Genomic DNA, 18,366 nt, shown 5'->3' on the forward strand with positions numbered 1-18,366 from the left:
GTGGGTACATCTATGGTCTGGGTCATCTGAACAACCAAGTTTTCTTGTGTTTCTAACCACGTGCCAGTCACGTTATTGGTTCATGGATACTATAACCTTATGGTCTCATTTCATGGTTTTTGTTCATACACATTATCAGTCAAGTTGTTTTCTTTTCAAAAGTCAAACATTCAAGTCATGATTAAACCAATTGTGAAACCAACTTCAAACCATTTTGTTAATCCATTTCAATTTTATTTCATTACATTTGATTCCATACAAAAAATACAAAATTTGGCATTTTTGACCAACTGTTGACTTTGGTCAACAGTTGACTTTTTGGTCAACTTTGACCAAAGTCAACCCAATTTCATTAAACCCTAAATTCACCCATAATTGTCCATTGAATTCCATTTACAAAGAAAATACAAAAATTGACACTTTTGACCAATTGTTGACTTTGGTCAACAGTTGACTTTTTGGTCAACTTTGACCAAAGTCAACCCAATCCTAAAAACTCTAAAATCCCAAATCCTTTTCCTAATCTTGACCTCGATCTCCCATATTCCATTTTGATCTTGGATTGGCCAAGTAAGCATAATGCTTCATGATTCTTGTTGGTGTCATGAAACTTTGTATGTCCAACACATGAAGCCATAACCTGCGTGAGCGGCAAAAGAAAACAAGGAAGTAACCCACAACCTGAAGTGAGCCAGTACGGATGCACAATCATGTCAAAATCAAGGCAATGCAAATACATGACCTAACCAATGGAGACACTATGCTACCCCTGCTGCTGCAGCAGTTCATGCTACAACCTACTGCACACACTTTGCCTTGTCTATTATTTTGTAGCAGCACCATAAGCACATAACCAGTGGAGCCTATACTTGACCTTGAGTTTGTCATGATGATAACGGCATGGAAGCTGCAACCTGGAAACCCCTGCTCACAATCCAACACAACAATGGCGGTTTCATGACGGTTAACAGCTGAATGGCTAGTGGGGTTTTGAACTGTCTTCGGCGGATGAATTTGAAGAGGAGTTTCCACCTTTGGCTGGCGGCATCGCATTCAGAAGAGCAACTCCTACATGGGCCTGCTTTAAAGCTCCAACATCATTGGTTCCATCCCCGCACATCAATGTTACCCGTCCAACTGTTTTGAAAGTGGTCAAGATAAGTTCCTTTCGCTCAGGAGCAACTCTAGCAAAAAAAAACCTTCACATAAGGGATGACCAGAAGATGAGCTGATGTTTATTGCAACATCTCAACGCAATCAACTCCAACTGCAATACCACCACTTACAATCATCAGCCAACAAACAACCATGCTTACAACCTGCAACCATAACACACTTCAATTGCATCAAAACAGTAGGCCTGCAACTTCCTCACATTGCCACAACCAAAATATTAAGCAACCCCTTAACAAACCTTGCGTTCACATCATGAGCAACATCATGTAACATCAAATCCTGCAAGCAACAACATACAATATTACAACAGTCAGTTCCAATTTCATGACCTACCATTCCAATCCCTTGCACATGTAGCGTGAACAATCCAAATAACAATATAAACTTGAATCCAAACCTTGCCAAATCACTGCAATAGCAGGCCTGCAAATACACCCATACTACACCAATCAGGATGAGTGCTTGCTATAGGCAGTGAGACCAAGTCATGATACATCTGCAGAATATATATGCAGCCATGAGGAGCAAACCAATGCAGTATAACAAACCATCCAAACAGACATGCATCCAGGGAAGCCAAGTAATCCTGCAATGTATCAGTTTACATCAAGTAATTGGTAAGGCATCTAGGCCAAGTCATGTAGCAAATCATAAACCTAAAGCCTCTATCAAACTTGCAGTAGGACCTGTCATGTAAATTTTCTAAAAAAAACCAATGCAACCAACCTTACACAAGTGGACCTGACCTGCAGTATGAAATCCAACTTGCAACAAACCAACATTACCACATAAGCATAAAACCAACTGCAGCAGCACCACATGAGTGTGCTCATTCCTTGCTCACAATACACCACATTACAAGGCCAAATCTCCATGATTTAACCAACAAAAGGCCATAACAAACCTACAATTGGCCCTGCAGTAGACAAAAAAAAAACATGAATGGAAGCCACAATAGTTTTACCCAAAACCGAAACTATTTGTAGATTGAAACAGGCAAAATGAAGACTTACTGGTTTCACCGTGGCATTAACAATAGGCTTGATGAATATTGTTGGTTAAGAATCAGATGAAGTTCTGTTACGGTTATTTTATCCTTCGGCTGGAAATTCGAGATTGGTTCCTACTGTCATGAAATTTTCCAGGTTGGATTTCTGGTACAGGCATTTATGCAAAGGTTTGAGTTCAGTCCTAATTCTGCATCTCACAGCCTTCAGTTAGGTCCAGAAAGTGAATCAAATGAAACTAGAGCTGATGTTGAGTCTCACTTGCATTCATCAAAATATGATAACAATGGTAGCCACTTTCAGAGGCTGCAGTATCAAGTAACAAAATTGTTTAAGGGCTTTTCAAGTCCACCTGATGTTGAAAATGAAAACAAAACTTACAATCCTGAGATTTTGACTAGTCTCAAGCGTCAATGGGCTGTAAACTTTCAGTTGAAGTATATGGGTCATAGGTCTTTCAAGAAGCCCTCACAACTGTCTGAAAGCATAGTGGTTGTTGGACTTCACCTGAATTGTGATGATCAGACACTACATAGACAACTTGTTGGTAGAAAACTTGAAGAATCTGCCAAATTGAGAAGTGCACTTGGTTGTCAGAATCAATCTCCAGTAGAACCCAATATTGAACCTCAGGTCTTGTTTGTTTATCCTTCAGGAAAAAACCAATGCTCCATTTTTTTCACTGCAGTAACAAGTAATTAGCCAAAGCAGTGAAAAGTCAGAAAAATTCCCAAATCGGCATTGAGACAAAATTCAAAGGGAAGGCATGAGTTCAGGTTACCTTTTCAGAATCAAGCATCAAAAAGGCCAATCCCAACTGAGCGCATCAAAAGTAGTTTGCAGAAGATATTCTTTGGAATTCCAGGCAACAACCCTAAACCCTAAAGCTGTGAAGATAAAAGGAGAAGGAAGCGAATCAGAGGGGAGGCGATTTTGAAGAGAACAACAGAAACAAGGAGGCGAAAAATCCCAGACAAACCCTAAATCCCAAATCAAAGCAAAACGAAAATCAACGAGAGGACGAACCCTAAGAAAGGCGCAACGAAGGAGAAAGCGGAAGGAGGATCACGTACCTGTTCGTTCACTTCCGAGACATCCCAATCCGGTAGAATTCTTGCCTTTTTGTTTGTTCCGTATTCAGATGCATGTTTACTACTTTCCAAGCCTGATGTATTCCTGCGCGATTGGTGTTTCTTTCACATTGATGATTCTAGTTTGGACTGGGTTTAGGGTTGTGTTTTTGTCATTTGCATTTGTTTTCTTCTTGATACTTAGGTTTGGTTACTGTTAGTAGGGTTTGGTTTTGCTTTGGGGGGAGTAAGCTGAGAGGAGAGAAGAGAGAGCGAGGGAGGAAGACGATGGAGACGAGCTTCTGCTGTTTCCATTTCCTTTTTTTTTCTTTTTTTGTTATTTCTTTTTACTATTTAATTTATTTTGTTTTTTAATACAAAAATCAGAAAATGTTTATATGTTCTTGATTTCTTTTTTATTATTTATTCTTTTTATTATTTAACTTAATTTGTTTTTAACAGAGATAATACGAAAACCATGAAAATGTTTGTTTTATTTTTTATTTTATTTTAAATTTTTAACCCAGTTCATTTATTTTTGGCAGTACTTCAATAGCAGATAGTGTTGAATGGCCTAGTGGAGAGAGGGTAGTTGAATAATATTAGGTGGGGAGGGTTCAATACTCATGTGTGTTGCTTTTGCTTGTTATTTGATTTTATCTTCCTTTAGCATTTTTTATTCTTTTAGTATGTTGATTAATATCTTTTATATACTCATGATTTCATTTGTTAATAATGCATAGTTGTTGTATTTTAGTTTAGTTCAAAACCATTTTTTAAAACTATAAAAATCATACTTTTCTCGATTTAATATCGAGCCCATTTTTACACCCTCGTAAGTCGATTGCTTTTTAAGCATCGCCATCAACCTCACATAGCTTACTCTTGGGCTTTCTTACAATGAGACATGTCCCTTGCACTTACACTCATACATTGTTTAATGCTTCATTATTTCATTCTTTGATTATTTGATTTGATCATATACTTGTTTATATCTTAATTGTTTGATTAACTGTGGCCTACTTGTATGGTGTATGAGGCATGTATTATTATTGTTTGTTTGCCATGAACAACCCCCATTCATAACCAATGTATCCCTCTCCCATGAAATGTATAATATTTATTCTTTCATTCTTTATTCATCTGTTAATACAAGAATTAAAATGAACATTCGATAACCATTTCAAAACAAGATCAAAACCTCGATCCAACGTCGAGTAATCATTTTTCAAAACCTAACAGAACCAGCACGTATTCATCCACCCTTTTGTAAGTCGATTGCTTTATGCATCGCCATCAACCTTGTAAGTCGACTGCTTTATGCATCGCCATCAACCTTGTAAGTCGATTGCTTCATGCATCACCATCTACCCTTTTCCCCAACACTTCTCCTTGCTCCACTCGTCAATTCTTGTTCCGATTAGGTAGCACCCATTAGATAGAACCCTTTGTATGATAACATAGGTAGTTTTCCCATATCCTTTTGTATGATAACATAGGTAGGATTCCCATATTCTTTGCATGCTAACATTAGGTAGATATTCCCATTTGTAAATCCTAAACACTTAAGTACACATTGCATGACAACTTTAGGGCAGAGCTTCCCCCACTTCTAGACCTTTCCGAGCGTCTCCGATCTTGTGGCATGTAGTCCGTTCTATTGCAAAGAGGTAACTGCCTAAGACTCGATTCAGCGAGCTGCGACACCTACTGCTAGGACGTGAACACATTGCCCACTCTCCTTTGACACAACTGGTGTCCTCCTTTTCTAAGTCCATATTCAGATGGCAATCCCTATGTAGGGGAACTACGTCGCCCTGATTCTCATACCAGATGAGGTACGTAGGCAGGAGATCGTGCGAGATCTCTCCGGGCGCCCCTTTTCTTTTTCAACCTTTGTGTCTCAACCCCCTTGTTTGGTTGTTGTGTGCTTGGAAGCTGATGTAAGTCCATCGAGTGGCATTCGGGTTCCAGTGTGCGTGTGTTTTGGTTCGGATGCCGATGTAAGTCCAGTGATTGGCATTCGGGCTCCACGTTTGCCTTCTTGTGTGTGTTTTGGTTCGGATGCTGATGTAAGTCCAGTGATTGGCAGTCAGGCTCCACGTTTGCCTGTGTCTGTTTGTGTGCGTGTTAGCCGAACTACGGCAACTCTGATTCTCATGTTCAGATGAGATACGTAGGCACAAGATGCGATGTCTTGCCGAGTTTGACTAACGACTAACAACTAATCCTTGTTTGCTTTCGCCCTCGTTGCGATCCTTTCTCTCGCCCTCGTTGCGATCGAGACATTCCCTTTCTCTTGCCCTAGTTGCAATCGAGACCCTTATTCCCGTAGTTAGCTGAACTACGTTTTGCTCTGATTCTCATTCCCGATGAGATACGTAGGCATAAGACGCGATGTCTTAGCGAGCACACTTATCCTTAACCCATAGGTGGCCGAGCTACGAAGACTCTGATTCTCATATTCAGATGAGATACGTATGCAGTGGATGAAACATCCGTGCGAGTCATTTTCTTTGACCCCTTCTTTTAGTAAATAGTACATTAGATAAACATACACCTTTTAGACAAGAAACAACAAGAGTGGATCCCGTAGAGTACTACGGATGCGTAGGGGTGCTAATACCTTCCCTTCGCATAACCGACTCCCGAACCCAAGATTTGGTTGCGAGACCTTGTCTTTTCCTTTCCTCTCTTCAGGTTTACTTCGAGCGTTTCCTTTCCCTCCTTTGGGATAAATAACGCACGGTGGCGACTCTTCTGTCATTTCTTTCTCGCCGGTTGTTTTTTTCGCAGACCGTATTTTTCGGGTTGCGACAGCTGGCGACTCTGCTGGGGAAACCGGTTTCCCTAAGCGAGTCCCTCCTAGCTTTTGTAGGTTTCTTGTTTGTTGGGTGTTTATTCTTTTGTACAGTTATTTATTTTCAGCATTTACCTGTTTTATCTTATTGCATTCATGTACATATGTTTGCTGTATCTGTTGCCGTTTATCTGTTTGTTGGGGTGGGGTGTTCTATGAGAGGTAAGCCCATTACCCGGGCTTGAGTGTACACACAGATTTTAGAGTGGATGTTCATGAGGCTTGCGTGGCATGTTGCTACGTTAAGTCGTTCGTGAAGAACCACACCCAGACGAGGTTTCTCTTGGATATATTATGTCCTACGGATGTTCCGTAACGACATGATGTTCCTCTAGAAATTGTCGACTCTGGTGACCATTTCCCGAGAACTCAGTCGAGGCCTCTCCTCCGAGACGCGTTTATGTTAGCTCTGGTGGGCGCATTCTCGCTGCTCAATCCGAGGACCCCGAGACTGGGAACTTGCTTTAGGATATCCTGTTGAGGGGAGTCAGCAGAGGTCTTTTATCCCGTAATAATGCCAAACCTTCAGTGGTAAACGTATTATTCTCGACTGAAGGGCTGAAGCTGACAAACTTCTGTTCTTAGAACCTACCAGTAAGGGGAGGGTTTGATCTCTACAGATACGGTTTCTGCCAGTGGTGCTGTGATGGTGACTTTGGTTCAGCCAAATTTATGGACATTTATTTCTGGGACGCCGGAGTTCTGTCCGTGGTTTATCAATGGGTTCCGTTTATTTCGGATCCCCGGGTTGAATTTGAAAGTACCTGTTCAGAGGATCTGACTGTCATCCGTTCAGTGGATGTTCCTGTGATGATAGTGATGTAATCTCTAGTTCCGTTTATTTCGGAACTCCCCAAGTCGGATTTATGGTGACTTAGTCCCGATGACTGTGACTAGCTCAGAGAATGGGTTTTCAGATGACTTGGTGGCGCAGTGACTTGCATTCATGCATTTGCATCGCATTCATCTGCATTCAACTCGTGTCTATCCGTACTCAGGGTCCACTTTTTGATTAAGATTCTGGTTGAGAGATATCCAGATGTCAGAATGTTATTGATGAAAAATTATCTGTCTCTGTGAAACCAAAATCAAAGGAATATTCCTGGTACGGATAGACATTGCATGCGTGAGTCATACTAACCCATTTGTTGTTTTGTAGGTGTCAACCGGTGCGCATAGCTCTTCCATTCAGACATACAGTCAGACTCAACAAATCCAAGCTGATGGATCTTCCCAACGCCGACATCCTTGAACTGAAAGAGATGATGAGGGGATTGTTCAGTATTGTGCAAGGGCTTGCCTTGGGGCAGAAAGCCATGTCTGAGAGATTGGAAAGGATTGAGAGCTGGATGATCAAGGAGAAAGTTCAGGGAAAGGCTCCATCATCCGATGTAACAAATCCCTCTGGCTCGGTAGCAAAGAAACTCTCTGACAGTGGTCCGCTCAAAAAGGAGGTTGAGTCAAGTGGTGAGCCAACAAAGAAAGAACGCAGTAAGGATCGTTATCATCCGTATGCTGTTGATGTAACCACTCTTGTTGGTAACTCACCTGTACCCCCGCAACAACCACCACCTCAACAGAAGGCACCGAGAGCTAGGAGCCAGGTGAAGAGAAAGAAGGAGGATCGTCAGTTTGAGGAGCCACCTGTGACCTACACCCTTCTGTTCAGGAGATTGAGGGATTTGGGGTTAGTCCGGCCAAGGATTTTGATTCCCATAGCACAACAGAAGAGGCCTGCACACTATGATGAGAATGCCAGTTGTGAATTCCATTCTGAGGCACCTGGGCACAGTGTTGAGGGTTGTAGAGCTTTCAAGCATGTCGTCCAGGACATGGTGGACTCCAAGACCATCAGCTTGGCCCAGATAATGAATGGGGATGTCAACCCGGTACCCAGGCAGGGTCCTGTAAAAGTGAAGATGGTGAAAAAGGTCAAGAAAGGAATGGAGATGACTGAGGAAGATCAGATAAAGGTTCCCCTGGCTGTGGTTCCAAAACCTCTGGTGCAGGATGGAGTCTTCCCTGTGGTTGATAATTGCTGTGCGGCCGTTGCCACAGAGGGGTGTGTATTGATGGGAGACACGACCCAGAAGATGAAAGAAGTAGAAATGGACATTGGAAAACTTGAAATACCCAGTCAAGCAATCGAAACCGTCCAGGTGGAGAGCGCTCTTGTTGTCGAGAAAGAGAAGAAGCTGTCCATTTCTTCTTATAAACAAGCTCTAGAGGTGGTGAAGAACCAAGAGGCCCGAGGTTGGGGCAGGATCATCGACATAGTGGTAAAGGCAGACATGTTCGGGATTGGTTATCCAGATCAAGAGTCGTCTAGACCAAACAGAGGACGTCGTCCACCGTACCCCTTTGTCAGTGCAGGAATGTTGGATCCTGATCATGCTTGTTCAGTGAGTGAAAAGATCGACCGTGACCGCGAGCTCGAGTTGTGGATAAGGTCGTGCGTACCAGGAAACTGGAAGGTCTCCAAAAGCATCACTGTCGCTCACCCGGAAGTGTAGTATTTCTGGTTTTAATTGTTGTTTGCATGAAAGCCATACGTTTTGCCCGAAACGTACCGGTCCATTGTAAGGGCCATCTCATGTGTTTCATTTTGCAACGTTTTGCATCAGTAATAAATGGATGTTTTTGTGATTAAAAGCGGTGTTCCCTGTTTTTCATTTTTTACCGTTTAAAAAAATAAAAATAAAAATGGCAATGTTTTTATTCTCTTTCCTTTTGATTCATTTGGTTCCGACCTCAAAAGTGATTACCCTCCTGATCTCATCGATAACAATTTGGTTACACCTTTGTATGACTTCGACAATTCGATCTATCATGCCGAAGGAGAAGGCGAAGAAATTTGTGATTTGTTGGAATTAGTCGGGTCGTTGAAACCAGAGGAGAAGGTGATTCAACCGCATGAGGAGTGCTCAGAATTGTTGCTCCAAGCACCGCCGAGGTCAGAAAGCGAATATTGAGGCCGCTTCAGAGGCAAATCAAGAACAGGATGGTATATGTGCGCCTGGTTGTATCTAGATACACCAAGGTAAGATACCAATGTTGTGGAGGCACGAGTTACCATGGAGAGAAGACTGTCCTCCAGGGAAGCGGAAACTGGTGCTGAAAGATGAGAATGTGTGTGGACTGTCGAGATGTGAGCTGAGCTAATCTGAAAGATGAATTCCCGGTACGTCACAACGAGGTATTGGATTGATTATAATGCTCAGTTTATCTTCATGGATGGCTTCTTGGCCGAGACCAGATTGAACTGTTGCCAGATGATATGACGTAGACCATGTCCATCACACAAGGGGCACCTTCTGGTTATAAGGTGATGTCGTTCAGTATCGAGAAGGCCGGTGCCAAGTATCAGAAGTCTAGGGTGACTTTGTTTCATGATATGATTCATCGTGAAAGCAAATGCCATGTTGATGACATGATGGCAAAGTCCCAAGCAGAAGAGGGGCATCCGGTGGATCAAGTTGTTTGACAGGTAGAGATAACTCATACTGTTGAGTTCGAATTAGCGCACTTATGGAGTGCTGCCTAGCAAGCTGCCGAGGCATGTTGCGAACGAAAGAGGAATCAAGGTTGATCCTGCAAAAAAAAAAAAAAAAAAAAAAAAAAAAAAGGGAACAGTATTAGAAACGCCTGAACCATAAACAAACGAAAAAAGAAAGAAATCAAATGGTCAGGTGGAATGAGGACTGCCAAGGGGCATGGAAAGAAAAAAAAGGAGTAGCAGGAACCTTTGATTCTGATACCTTCCGGGGAAGAAACGACTGCTAATCTGGTACCTGACAACCCTTAAGGGGTCTATGAGGTGCGTATTGAGTCAGTATGACTAGTCTTGTCGAAAAGAGCACGCAATTTACCTAAGCAAAAAGTTTATCGACTGTGAAACAATACACTCACTGCTCGAGAAAACTTGATGTACTTTGGCATAGGCTGCTCGCCGATTGAGACAGTGTATGCTGGTTCATACCACCTTGTGGATGTCCAAAATGGATCTGATCAAGTATGTGCTTGAGGAGCTAGCATCGAACGGACGGGTTGCGAGAGGGCAAGTGATGTCGACTGAATACGATATTCAGTATACCTCCCAGAAAGCAACCAAGAGGAGGGTATTGTATGGTTATCTCGCCCAACAGCCCACTGATGATTGTCAACCAAGGAAGTCTGAAGTCCCTGATGAGGACGTCTCGAGGTACTCAAATCGAAAGATTGAGAGTGACCGATCCCGGAGGAGGGGCCTGACCCCGAATCCGAACGGGTTTTGATGTCTGATGGGGAGAGTTTAAAGAGAGTGAGCTAGTGCTTCCCCGATAACATGTGAACGCACCAATGATAGTGGCTGAGTACGAAGTTGGTATCCTGAGTGTCGTACTTTGGTACGTGCATCTACTAGGGCAACGCCTTCCTCATGCGGTATGGGATGGAAGTGATCTTGCCTGCTGGAGGCTAGATTTCATTGTAAAGAGTCTGGATGGATGAGAAGTTAGAAAAGGGCAAGTGGATGAGAACTCGGTATAACGCGTTGAGCCTGGTTGGGAAAAGAGGCTGACAGTTACTTGTCATGGGGCAGTTGTACCCAGTAAATGAAGCGTGTTGTTGACCGAGAAGTGCGACCTCGTGGGTAGCATGGAAGAGATGTGGTGTTGAAAAGGATCCTTCCTCCTCAAGACGATCGTGGGGCAAGTGGATAAACAATTATGAATGTCCGTTCGTGGTCAAAAAAGGGTTTCCCCTGACAGAGCCTTGTCGCTGACGACCACGGATGATGAGGATTTTCCATCCCCTGTGAATGCGGACGCAGTTAAAAGATACTTCGTGAGAAAGAGACCCGCTGGACAAAAAGAATAAAAGAGTCCAGGCAAAAAAGGGCATCCCGGCGAACCAAAAAAAAAAGAGAGAAAAGGTTCGGGCAAAAGTTAGGGATAATAAATGAAAAGAACTGTACACCCGGCAAGTCGAAAACCCCACAAGGGCGACTTGGGCAAAAAAGGGTATCCCGGTGGACTGAAACCCGAAAGGGCGGTCCAGGCAAAAGAGGGAATGAAACGAACAACTGCGTCTAGCATGATCGTTTGTGCTCATGATGACTTGGAGAATCTCCAACAGAGACCAATCGGAAGCATCTTGTTCAGAAGACAGAAAGTGCGGAAAGTCTTGAGGACATATGAGGTGTAACTGAGTTGGAACCCGATAAGATCATGGTTTCACATTGCCACTAGGATAGAGTTTTTTCTGTTGTGTGCAATCACCTCTTTCCAGGGTTTGCTTCCTGTGTGTTGCTCGGTTGTGAGCCATCTTTTATTCCAGTCAATAAAGCGTGTGTTCGGTCAAATAAATTTTGTTTTTGTGTCATTACCATTTTGATTACGAAAACATCCGTTTATTTTGATAAGAATATTTGCATTTTGAAACATAGAGGTCCCTTCCGATGCATGCTTATGAGGTTGAAATCTGGAAATCTTATTCGGAAGTTTGAGTGACTTAGGCGTTGAAAGATCGGAACACCTGGGGCATACCTGGGGCACGCTTTTATCTAACGATCCCTGCTGCAGAGCCTGATCAGGGGCAAGAGATAGTTGAAGGATGAAAAGACAGTGAAGGATTACGACGACAGTCCTGGAAAGTTAATCAAGAAGACTCTTCAAAGTCTGATGATTGGAAAGTTTGTATGAATACCAGGAGTTCGATCTCCGTGGAGTACGGACGAGATTGGGAATACAAGATGATGGAGCAGAAAAGTCCAGAAGCGTCTGGGAGTTCGTAAAAGAGGGAGAGCCGACACTGTGGGTGGACGATGGATGCCGCAATTCGGCGACTCGACAGGTGTTCCGTGTCTAATAAGCTGTATTTCCCCAGTAGGTGTGATAGGGTTACCTCCCTAACAGATTTGAGATCAGTGTCTCCTCAGCGAGCCTGAAGGTTACTGCCTTCCCAGTAGGGTTTGTGTTGATGGTTTTCCCTCAGTGAGATCCCCAAGCGGATCGGGTTTGGAGAAAATCATCCCCAGTAGAGATAAGAATGGGTTGCCTCCCCTAGCAGGGTAATCTCCAAGCAGTTCGGGTTCGATGGAGTGCATCCCCAGCAAGGTTTGTCTTTCCCCAGCAGGGTGGAAGTTGACGTGGTTATAAGATCCTCAGCACAGTTCCTGGAGGTCCCCGGTGTTGTCTCTGGAGGAGACGTGTGTTTATGCATTCATCATTTAGATAAGCATAGCATATTGCATCATTAGTGCATAGCATTTCCATGATCATGGGGCATTGTGTAAAACAAAAAAACTCATGCATCAATATTGCAAACATGTCCATTAGCCCTAGGCCGTGGTGACCAGCCGAGATTGGGTTGTTGGAAAGAGTTTAGCATCGCGCCATTGGATCGGCTTCAGAATTGGGTTCATCAGCATGGTTGAGAAGTTGGTGTTTTCCCAACAAGTGACCCCTTAGTTGAGTGGGTATCCCCAGCAGTGTTACTCCCCGAAGTTGGCATCATTTTGCAAGCTTGGTTCAATTCCCCTAGCATATGTGGGCGTGTCTGATCTCTCCATATAAAGTCGACCCCTTAAGCAGAAAGTGTCTACCATTTCCTTCTGCGCTCCCCACTGAGTTACATCCTCGTGGATGACGGTTGTTTCCGTTCCCTCCCAACACACATTGGGATGGGTTTTCCCTATTGAGTTCTTTCCTCATTAGGATGAGTCCTGATTCAGTCTGCCTTTTTGGCTCGATCCTAAACTGGTTTTCTTTGTTGGCTGTCTCTTGTGCTTCTCTGGGGCATAAATGAATGTTTGCTCACTAACCGGCACTCATTCATCTCATCCTCAGCGGAATTTTTGGCTTCTACCAACGAACCGGTATTTGTAAGTCCTATCTTTGTGGTTTTCTACTAGTTGGTAGTTGTAAAATCCCACTTTCATCCCTTTGGCAGAGTTAACCCTTTGTGCTCATCCTATCGATGACTGGTTACCTTTCTGTGGTTTTCTGCCTACAAACCGGTAGATGTAATCCCCTCTTTGTGGTATTGATAGTCTTGTCCCCTTTGGATACTTGCCCTGATCAAGCAGTATTGTCCCCAGTGGGTCTTCCCCTTTCTTTTGGGTATTTGCTCCGAGTTAGCAACTTTATCCTCTTTTGATTGGTCATCTTTTGCATGCCTAGCCCTGGTACCCTGATACTTTTCTTTTCGGTCGATTATTCATTTAACAACCTACAACCCGGTTATGGATAATCTTCCATGTGAGTGTATTATCTACATTTTGACGGCTACAGATAATATATCTCATGCACTCTTTGGTCAATCTTTCGATTGTTATCCCCAGCATAGGTCTTTGGCATGCGTGCCGGCTCACGTATCACTTTTTTGTTATCTTCGCCGATGCTGATAGACATGAAGAATTTTCCGGTGTTCAGACCGAGGCGGTATTCAGACCGAAGTGGCGTTCAGGCCAATTTCCGACTTCCAGATCGAAGAAGTTTCCGACGATCAGGTCGATGTACTTATGGCATTCAGGCCAATTTTCCGGTGTTCAGACCGAGACGGTATCCAGACCGAAGTGACATTCCAGGCCAGTTCCCGGTATCCAGACCGAAATGGCATTCAGGCCAGTTTTCCCGGTATCCAGACCGAAGTGGCATTCCAGGCCAGTTTTCCCGGTATCCAGACCGAAATGGCATTCAGGCCAGTTTTCCCGGTATCTAGACCAAAGTGGCATTCCAGGCCAGTTTTCCCGGTATCCAGACCGAAGTGGCATTCCAGGCCAGTTCCCGGTATCCAGACCGAAGTGGCATTCAGGCCAGTTTTCCCGGTATCCAGACCGAAGTGGCATTCAGGCCAGTTCCCGGTATCCAGACCGAAGTGGCATTCAGGCCAGTTTCCGATTTCCAGATCGAAGAAGTTTTCGACAATCAGGTTGAAGAACTTATGGTATTCAGACCAGTATTCCGGTGTTCAGACCGAGGCGGTATTCAGACCGAAGTGGCAGTCCAGGCCAGTTTTCCCGGTATCCAGACCGAAGTGGCATTCAGGCCAGTTTTCCCGGTATCCAGACCGAAGTGGCATTCAGGCCAGTTCCCGGTATCCAGACCGAAGTGGCATTCAGGCCAGTTTCCGATTTCCAGATCGAAGAAGTTTTCGACAATCAGGTTGAAGAACTTATGGTATTCAGACCAGTATTCCGGTGTTCAGGCCAGTTCCCGGTATCCAGACCGAAGTGGCATTCAGGCCAGTTTTCCCGGTATCCAGACCGAAGTGGCATTCCAGGCCAGTTCCCGGTATCCAGACCGAAGTGGCATTCAAGCCAGTTTCCGATTTCCAGATCGAAGTGGAGTTCAGACCAGATTTCCGGTGATCAGACCAACATTGATACTCTCATATTCCAATGCTTAGTGTTCAGACTAATGTGTGGCGTTCAGGCCATGGGTATTCCTGTGTTACCATTTATTTTGGTATCCAGGTCAACTTTCTGTTTCGGTACTCAGGCCGATTTTCACCGTACCAGACGGACTCTTCTTTCGAGATTGCTTCTTTGCCGATTCTGACAGACATTGTTAACTATTTCATGGGGATTCAGGATCAAAATCCGGGTCTTCTTAGTATTTAATCATCTCCCACTATGATCATATGAAGAACGTCCTGCTTCATTTTCTCTAGTTGAAGACGCTTAAATAGGGGCAGCTGTCATACCCCGATTTTGATCCTGAATTTTTATGTTCGTTTGGCATGCTTGACCTAACTTATCTTTGTTTTTATATGAGGATTGGTTTTGATTCAAAGTCATGGTGTTGTGATTGTGGGTACATCTATGGTCTGGGTCATCTGAACAACCAAGTTTTCTTGTGTTTCTAACCACGTGCCAGTCACGTTATTGGTTCATGGATACTATAACCTTATGGTCTCATTTCATGGTTTTTGTTCATACACATTATCAGTCAAGTTGTTTTCTTTTCAAAAGTCAAACATTCAAGTCATGATTAAACCAATTGTGAAACCAACTTCAAACCATTTTGTTAATCCATTTCAATTTTATTTCATTACATTTGATTCCATACAAAAAATACAAAATTTGGCATTTTTGACCAACTGTTGACTTTGGTCAACAGTTGACTTTTTGGTCAACTTTGACCAAAGTCAACCCAATTTCATTAAACCCTAAATTCACCCATAATTGTCCATTGAATTCCATTTACAAAGAAAATACAAAAATTGACACTTTTGGCCAATTGTTGACTTTGGTCAACAGTTGACTTTTTGGTCAACTTTGACCAAAGTCAACCCAATCCTAAAAACTCTAAAATCCCAAATCCTTTTCCTAATCTTGACCTCGATCTCCCATATTCCATTTTGATCTTGGATTGGCCAAGTAAGCATAATGCTTCATGATTCTTGTTGGTGTCATGAAACTTTGTATGTCCAACACATGAAGCCATAACCTGCGTGAGCGGCAAAAGAAAACAAGGAAGTAACCCACAACCTGAAGTGAGCCAGTACGGATGCACAATCATGTCAAAATCAAGGCAATGCAAATACATGACCTAACCAATGGAGACACTATGCTACCCCTGCTGCTGCAGCAGTTCATGCTACAACCTACTGCACACACTTTGCCTTGTCTATTATTTTGTAGCAGCACCATAAGCACATAACCAGTGGAGCCTATACTTGACCTTGAGTTTGTCATGATGATAACGGCATGGAAGCTGCAACCTGGAAACCCCTGCTCACAATCCAACACAACAATGGCGGTTTCATGACGGTTAACAGCTGAATGGCTAGTGGGGTTTTGAACTGTCTTCGGCGGATGAATTTGAAGAGGAGTTTCCACCTTTGGCTGGCGGCATCGCATTCAGAAGAGCAACTCCTACATGGGCCTGCTTTAAAGCTCCAACATCATTGGTTCCATCCCCGCACATCAATGTTACCCGTCCAACTGTTTTGAAAGTGGTCAAGATAAGTTCCTTTCGCTCAGGAGCAACTCTAGCAAAAAAAAACCTTCACATAAGGGATGACCAGAAGATGAGCTGATGTTTGTTGCAACATCTCAACGCAATCAACTCCAACTGCAATACCACCACTTACAATCATCAGCCAACAAACAACCATGCTTACAACCTGCAACCATAACACACTTCAATTGCATCAAAACAGTAGGCCTGCAACTTCCTCACATTGCCACAACCAAAATATTAAGCAACCCCTTAACAAACCTTGCGTTCACATCATGAGCAACATCATGTAACATCAAATCCTGCAAGCAACAACATACAATATTACAACAGTCAGTTCCAATTTCATGACCTACCATTCCAATCCCTTGCACATGTAGCGTGAACAATCCAAATAACAATATAAACTTGAATCCAAACCTTGCCAAATCACTGCAATAGCAGGCCTGCAAATACACCCATACTACACCAATCAGGATGAGTGCTTGCTATAGGCAGTGAGACCAAGTCATGATACATCTGCAGAATATATATGCAGCCATGAGGAGCAAACCAATGCAGTATAACAAACCATCCAAACAGACATGCATCCAGGGAAGCCAAGTAATCCTGCAATGTATCAGTTTACATCAAGTAATTGGTAAGGCATCTAGGCCAAGTCATGTAGCAAATCATAAACCTAAAGCCTCTATCAAACTTGCAGTAGGACCTGTCATGTAAATTTTCTAAAAAAAACCAATGCAACCAACCTTACACAAGTGGACCTGACCTGCAGTATGAAATCCAACTTGCAACAAACCAACATTACCACATAAGCATAAAACCAACTGCAGCAGCACCACATGAGTGTGCTCATTCCTTGCTCACAATACACCACATTACAAGGCCAAATCTCCATGATTTAACCAACAAAAGGCCATAACAAACCTACAATTGGCCCTGCAGTAGACAAAAAAAAAACATGAATGGAAGCCACAATAGTTTTACCCAAAACCGAAACTATTTGTAGATTGAAACAGGCAAAATGAAGACTTACTGGTTTCACCGTGGCATTAACAATAGGCTTGATGAATATTGTTGGTTAAGAATCAGATGAAGTTCTGTTACGGTTATTTTATCCTTCGGCTGGAAATTCGAGATTGGTTCCTACTGTCATGAAATTTTCCAGGTTGGATTTCTGGTACAGGCATTTATGCAAAGGTTTGAGTTCAGTCCTAATTCTGCATCTCACAGCCTTCAGTTAGGTCCAGAAAGTGAATCAAATGAAACTAGAGCTGATGTTGAGTCTCACTTGCATTCATCAAAATATGATAACAATGGTAGCCACTTTCAGAGGCTGCAGTATCAAGTAACAAAATTGTTTAAGGGCTTTTCAAGTCCACCTGATGTTGAAAATGAAAACAAAACTTACAATCCTGAGATTTTGACTAGTCTCAAGCGTCAATGGGCTGTAAACTTTCAGTTGAAGTATATGGGTCATAGGTTTTTCAAGAAGCCCTCACAACTGTCTGAAAGCATAGTGGTTGTTGGACTTCACCTGAATTGTGATGATCAGACACTACATAGACAACTTGTTGGTAGAAAACTTGAAGAATCTGCCAAATTGAGAAGTGCACTTGGTTGTCAGAATCAATCTCCTGTAGAACCCAATATTGAACCTCAGGTCTTGTTTGTTTATCCTTCAGGAAAAAACCAATGCTCCATTTTTTTCACTGCAGTAACAAGTAATTAGCCAAAGCAGTGAAAAGTCAGAAAAATTCCCAAATCGGCATTGAGACAAAATTCAAAGGGAAGGCATGAGTTCAGGTTACCTTTTCAGAATCAAGCATCAAAAAGGCCAATCCCAACTGAGCGCATCAAAAGTAGTTTGCAGAAGATATTCTTTGGAATTCCAGGCAACAACCCTAAACCCTAAAGCTGTGAAGATAAAAGGAGAAGGAAGCGAATCAGAGGGGAGGCGATTTTGAAGAGAACAACAGAAACAAGGAGGCGAAAAATCCCAGACAAACCCTGAATCCCAAATCAAAGCAAAACGAAAATCAACGAGAGGACGAACCCTAAGAAAGGCGCAACGAAGGAGAAAGCGGAAGGAGGATCACGTACCTGTTCGTTCACTTCCGAGACATCCCAATCCGGTAGAATTCTTGCCTTTTTGTTTGTTCCGTATTCAGATGCATGTTTACTACTTTCCAAGCCTGATGTATTCCTGCGCGATTGGTGTTTCTTTCACATTGATGATTCTAGTTTGGACTGGGTTTAGGGTTGTGTTTTTGTCATTTGCATTTGTTTTCTTCTTGATACTTAGGTTT

The 18,366-nt window shown here is 43.0% G+C and overlaps 1 long non-coding RNA gene across 10 annotated transcripts in view; it reads right to left on the reverse strand.

Annotated features, from left to right (window-relative positions):
* Positions 1–360: 360 nt before the first annotated feature.
* The window catches only part of LOC127118767 (uncharacterized), a 32,034-nt gene continuing 14,028 nt past the window's right edge, over positions 361–18,366 (reverse strand). The window contains exons 1-4 of one of the 10 annotated variants that reach the window (XR_007802348.1): positions 16,478–16,800; positions 16,191–16,359; positions 15,647–16,088; positions 371–874 (exon numbers count right to left, since the gene is read on the reverse strand). This is a non-coding gene — a long non-coding RNA (uncharacterized LOC127118767). Of the gene's footprint in view, positions 1,185–1,286; positions 1,456–1,573; positions 1,897–15,646; positions 16,089–16,190; positions 16,360–16,477; positions 16,801–18,366 lie in introns of those variants that run through there. The other 9 variants (XR_007802336.1, XR_007802355.1, XR_007802350.1 and 6 more) reach the window with 9 other exon arrangements.

The sequence above is a fragment of the Lathyrus oleraceus genome, chromosome 1 (genome assembly GCF_024323335.1).
Source record: "Lathyrus oleraceus cultivar Zhongwan6 chromosome 1, CAAS_Psat_ZW6_1.0, whole genome shotgun sequence".
NCBI lineage: Eukaryota > Viridiplantae > Streptophyta > Magnoliopsida > Fabales > Fabaceae > Lathyrus > Lathyrus oleraceus.